This window comes from Neovison vison, chromosome 1 (genome assembly GCF_020171115.1).
Source record: "Neovison vison isolate M4711 chromosome 1, ASM_NN_V1, whole genome shotgun sequence".
In the NCBI taxonomy this organism is placed as follows: Eukaryota; Metazoa; Chordata; class Mammalia; order Carnivora; family Mustelidae; genus Neogale; species Neogale vison.
Genome location: NC_058091.1, coordinates 99,467,255 through 99,473,081, shown reverse-complemented (window position 1 = coordinate 99,473,081; position 5,827 = coordinate 99,467,255). Strand labels below are relative to the sequence as shown.

Below are 5,827 nucleotides of genomic sequence, written 5' to 3'. Positions count from 1 at the left end.
CTGAGAACTACAAAACACTGATGAAAGACACTGAAGGTAACAAACAAATGAAAGACAGAGCATGCTTATGGCTTAGAAACATTAATATCATTAAATGTCCATGCTACCTAAAGCAATCTATAGAGTCAATACAATCTCTCTCAAAATACCAATAGCATTTTTCACAAAAATAGAACAAAAGTACTAAAATATTTATCAAATAACAAAGATGTCAAATAACCAAAGCAATCTTAAGAAAGAAGAATAAGCTTTAGGTATCACAATCCCTGGTTTCAAGATATGCTACAGAGCTCCAGTGATCAAAAGATTATGGTACAAATACAGAAGTATAGGTCAATGGAGCAGAATGGAAAGTCCAGAAATAAACCAATTCTTATATAGCTAACCTATGACAAAGGAGGCAAGAATATACAAGAGAGAAAGGAGAAAAGGCCAATTTCTTCAATAAAGAAAGGGAAAGCTGGACACCTACATGCAAATGAATGAAACTGGGCCACTCTCTTTTACCATACACAAAAATAAACTAAAAATGGATTAAGAACTAAATGTGAGACTTGAAACCATAAAACTCCTAGAAGAAAACATAAGCAATAATCTCTTTACCATCAGCCTTGGCAACATATTCATAGACAAGTCTCTTCAGCAAGGGAAACAAAAACAAAAATAAACCGTTGGGACTATACCAACATAAAAAAGTTTCACACAATGAAGGAAACCATTAACAAAACAAAAAGGCAACCTACTGAATGGGAGAAGATATTTGCAAATGATGTATCTGAGAAGAGGTCAATATCTAAAATATATTAAGAACTTATACAACTCAACACCAAAACAAAAACAAAACAAAACCAATCTGATTAAAAAATGGGCAGAGGACCTGAATAGACACTTTCCCAAAGAAGACATACAGATGGCCAACAGACACAAGAAAGAGGCTCAACATCTCATTATCTCCTGGTGATTAAAGTAAAATCAAATGCAAGTCAATACCACAAGGAGCTATCACCTTACTCCCGTTTGAAAGGCTTACCTCAAAAAGACAAGAAATAACAAGTGTTGGTGAGAATGTGCAAAAAAGGGAACCATTTACGCACTATTGGTAGGAATGTAAATTGGTGTAGCAACTGTGAAAAACAGCATGGGTCTCCTCAAAAAATTAAAAATAGAAATGTCCTAAGATGCAATAATTCCACTACTGAGTATTTACTCAGAGAAAATGAAAACATTAATTTGAAAAGATATATGCACCTCTATGGTTATTGCAGCATTATTTACAATGGCCAAGATATGGAAGTAACCCATGTGTCCATTGATACAGAAACACACACATACACACACACACAGAAATATTGTTCAGACATCAAAAAGAATGAGATCTTGCCATTTGCAACAATATGGATGGATCTAGAGGGTATTACGCTAAGTGAAATAAATCAGGCAAAAAAAGACAAATACCATATAATTTCATTTATATGTGGAGCCTAACAAAAAAATCAAACCAACAAATAAGCAGAAACAGAACCATAAATACAAAGAAGGAACTAAAAGTTGCCAGAGAAGAAGGGATAGGGAGATGGGTAAAATGGGTGAAGGGAAGCAAGAGGGTCAGTCTTCCAGTTATGGAATCAATAAATCATGGGATATAAGGTTTGGAGAATATAGTCAGTAATAATGTAGTAGCATCATGTGGAGACAGTAGCTATGTTTGAGGTCAGCATAGCATAACAGAGAGAGTGATCAAATCACTCTGCTGTACATTTGAAACTAACATAACATTTGTATGTTAACTCTACTTCAATTTAAAAAATGACTTACAGCCTTGAACGTTAAACTTGAAACCATAAAACTCTTAGAAAAAAAGGTGGTAAGATTCTTGACATTAATCTTGGCAATGATTCTTTGGACTCGACACCAAAAGCTAAGACAGAAAAAGCAAAAATAAACAATGAGGACTATGTCAAGCTGAAAACCTTTTGCACAGGAGAGTAACCATCAACAACATGAAAAAGCAACCTACTAAATGAGAGAAAATACTTGCAAATCTTCTATCAGATAAAATGTTAATACCCAAACTCTATGAAGAACTCATACAACTCAATAGAATAAAAGCAGTCTGGTTTAAAAATGGGCAGAGGGTCTGCATAGACATTTTCCCAAAGGAAATATACAAATGAGCAGCAGGTACATGAAAAGGTATTCAACAACACTCATTGTCGGGGAAATGCACAGTGAGATATCATTTCACACCTGTTAGAATGACTCTGATCAAAAAGGCAAGAAGTAAACATTGGCAAGAATGTGGAAACAAGAGACTGCTTATGAACTGTTGGTGGAGTGTAAATTGTGTAGCCACTATGAAAACGGTACATGGAGCTTCTTCAAAACATAAGAACTAGTACTGCCGTATAATCCAGAAATTCCATGGGTGTAGAGCTGAATAAAATTAGAACACTTATCTGCACCCCTTCCCCACCATGTTCACCACAGCATTATTACAACAGCCAGGACAGGAGAGCAACCTCAGTGTCCATCAGTGGATGAATGAATAAACCAAGTATGGTGTACATATACATGAAGGAATACTATTCAGCCATAAAGAAAGAAATACTGTCATTTGTGACAACATGGATGGCCCTTGAGGGCATTATAGTGACTGAAGTAAAACAGAGAAAGACAAAATACAGTATAATCTCACTTATATGTGAAATCTTAAAACACACATACCCACAAACTCATATACAGAGAACAGATTAGTGGTTGCCGGAAGTGCAGGGTGAGGGGTAGGAGGAGAAATGGATGAATAAGGTCAAAAGGTACAAAATTCCAGTTATAAAATAAGCAAGTCATGGAGATGTAATATACAGCACAGTTACTGTTGGTAATACTATATGTCATGTTCGAAAGTTGCTAAGAGAATAGACTTTAAAGTTCTTATTATAAGAAAAAAAACTTTTGTAACTATGTACGGAGACAGATGTTAACTAGACTCATTATGGTAATCATTTTGCCATATATATATATATATATATATATATATATATATATGTCATTATGTAGTACACATGAAACTAATGTTACATGTCCATTATACCTCAATTTAAAAAAGAAAGAGCAATGTACTATAACACCAGGATAGGAAAGAACTGCTACAACATGAACGAATTTCACAAATGTCATGTTGAGTAGAGAAGCCTGATTTTAAAAATATATATGTACTATGCAATTCAATTTATAAGTTCAAGAACAGACAGCACTAAGTGACAATTACCCAACCCCACCAGTGGTTGCCTCTAGGTGGGAATGGACCAGTCCCAACTGGAAAGACATAAAAGAAAGTTCTACTGTGCTAGACTCACTCTACATCTTAATCTGGGTGATGATTCATGGTTATAAATACGTTCAAAAATGACTAAGCTGTACAATTAAGATGAGCTTACTTTAAACATTTTATGTAGGTCATACCTCAAACGGGGGCGGAGGGAGTGGGTACCAATGATTGAGAAGGAACTTCTGAGCAAAACCTAGCATTTTTTTTAATACCTTTGAATCCATTATGCTCTCACTGTGCCCTCTCCCCACCTCCTCCTTCCTACCCTTTCTACAAGGAATACCTTATTCACACCCAACGGAGAAATGGACAGCTTGGGTCTGTAACAAAGCGTTGTGTTTTCAAGCACAGGTAATTATTATTGTTTTTTGAAGATTTTATTTATTTATTTGACACACAGAGCTCACAAGTAGGCAGAGGGGGGCGGGGAAGCAGGCTCCCCAGTGAGCAGGAGAGTCATATGCAGTGCTCAATGCCAGGACCCTGAGATCATGACCTGAGCCAAAGACAGAAGCTTAACCCACTGAGCCACCCAGGCACCCTGAGCACAGGTCAGTAATTGTATATGGGAGTATACACTGCTACATACAAATTAACTGGAGCACAACCTTTCAAGGCTTAACACAGAATAAGCTTCAGGGTAAAAACAGCACCTCTATGACTTTTTTTTTAAGTTTTAATATTTTTATTTTTTTTAAGATTTTATGTATTTGTTGGAGAGCGAATGTGCACAGAAGCAGGGGGAACGGTGGGCAAAGGGAGAGGCAGGCTCCCTGCTGAGCAAGGAGCTGACCTGGATGCCAGGAACATGACCTGAGCCAAAGGCAGATGCTTAACTGACTAAGACATCCAGGCGTCCTCCCCTGTGACATTTTTAACTCTACTATTCCTCTCCTTCTTTACCCTCTCCTTTAACAGAATCCACCAACGTCCTCACAATCGTTCTCAAGGGTAGCCATGTCCTCACAGGCCTCAGAAAACTCTCCTTCCTCCATGCCCTCAACTCCATAACAGTGAACAAAAGCACCCTTGGCCTACATCAGGTCAAACTTGTGACCCAGATGAGCCCAGGTCTCAGTACTTTGTTTGGCCAGGTCTCCATCGGTACCACAGTGAGAAGCTGGTAATTAATGCCCACCTTGAAGCCAGTGGGGGACACAAGCCCACCAACAGGGTGGTGTGCTTGGTCTTGATGGTGGCAATGGCAGCACTGACATCTTTGGGAACATGTTGCCACAGTACAACAGATAGCAAGCCACGTATTTACCATGGCGAGGGTCACATTTCACCATCTGGTTGGTTGGCTCAAAGCATGTGTTGGTGATCTCTGCTGCAGTAAACTGTTCATGGTAGGCTTGCTCAGTAGAGATGACAGGGGCAGAGGTGGCCAGAGAGAAGTGGATGCAGGGATAGGGCACCAGCTTGGTCTACAATTCTGTTAGATCAACATTCAGGGCTCCATCAAATCTGAGGGAAGCAGTAATGGAGGACACAATCTGGCTAATAAGGTGGTTAAGGTTAGTGTAGGTTAGGTGTTTGATATTGAGGTTTCTATGATAGATGTCATAGATGGCCTCGTTGTCTACCATGAAGGGCCAATCTGATTGTTCCAAGGTGGTGTGGGTAATGAGGATGAATTGTAGGGCTCAGCCACCACTGTGAAAAACCAGGGGCTGAGTAAATGGAGAACTCCAGCTCAGACTTCTTGTCATCATCGACAGAGAGACTCTCTATTAGCAGGGAGGTGGACCCGGAACTAGTTCCTCCTCCAAAGCTGTGGAAACCAAGAAGCCCTGAAGACTGTGCATTGGTCAGCCAGTTTCTGAATTCAGTCCAAGTCAAGGTCAGTGATCTCCTTGGGCATATTAGCAGCATCTTCCCTGCCGGTGATGAACTGCTCAGCATAGACAAGGTGCCAGTGTGAACTTCATCAATGACTGTGGGTTCCAGTGTACATACACTGTTCTTACAAACAGTGTACGAACGAACACATGTGTGCCAGCGCCCGTCTCACTGAAGAAGGTGCTGAAGGAGTCATCTCCCCCAGTGGTCCTGTCACTTGGCATCGGACCAATCAGGCTGGATGCCATGTTCCAGGCAATAGATCTCCCAGCAGGCATTACCAGTCTGGACACCAGCATGGCCAACATGGATGGAGTTGCATTTACTCATGGTTGCTGCTTGGCAGCTGCAGAGCAGATGGTGGGGAGGAGGAGGAGACTGTTGATTGTTACAGCAGGACTCTGAGGCGGTCTGTGGAAGAGAACCTGCCTCACCATATGCCCTCTTAATGAAAACGGTTTGACAGCTAACACCTCAATCAAAAATACTGTGCGCTGAAGTTCCCAGGAAATTTGTCAGGACTGGGTTCAAAGGGGATACAAGTACTTCTAGCATAAAGCAAGAGCATAGACTTGAGTTCATATCTTCATATTTATACATAGTAGTGGGGGGACTTTAGGCAGTTCATAACTTCTTTGTCTCTATTCTGTCTGTAAA

General features: G+C 39.9%; 1 pseudogene; it reads right to left on the bottom strand.

Annotated features, from left to right (window-relative positions):
- Positions 1–4,211: 4,211 nt before the first annotated feature.
- LOC122899731 lies at positions 4,212–5,500 on the bottom strand (annotated as a pseudogene).
- Positions 5,501–5,827: the final 327 nt, after the last annotated feature.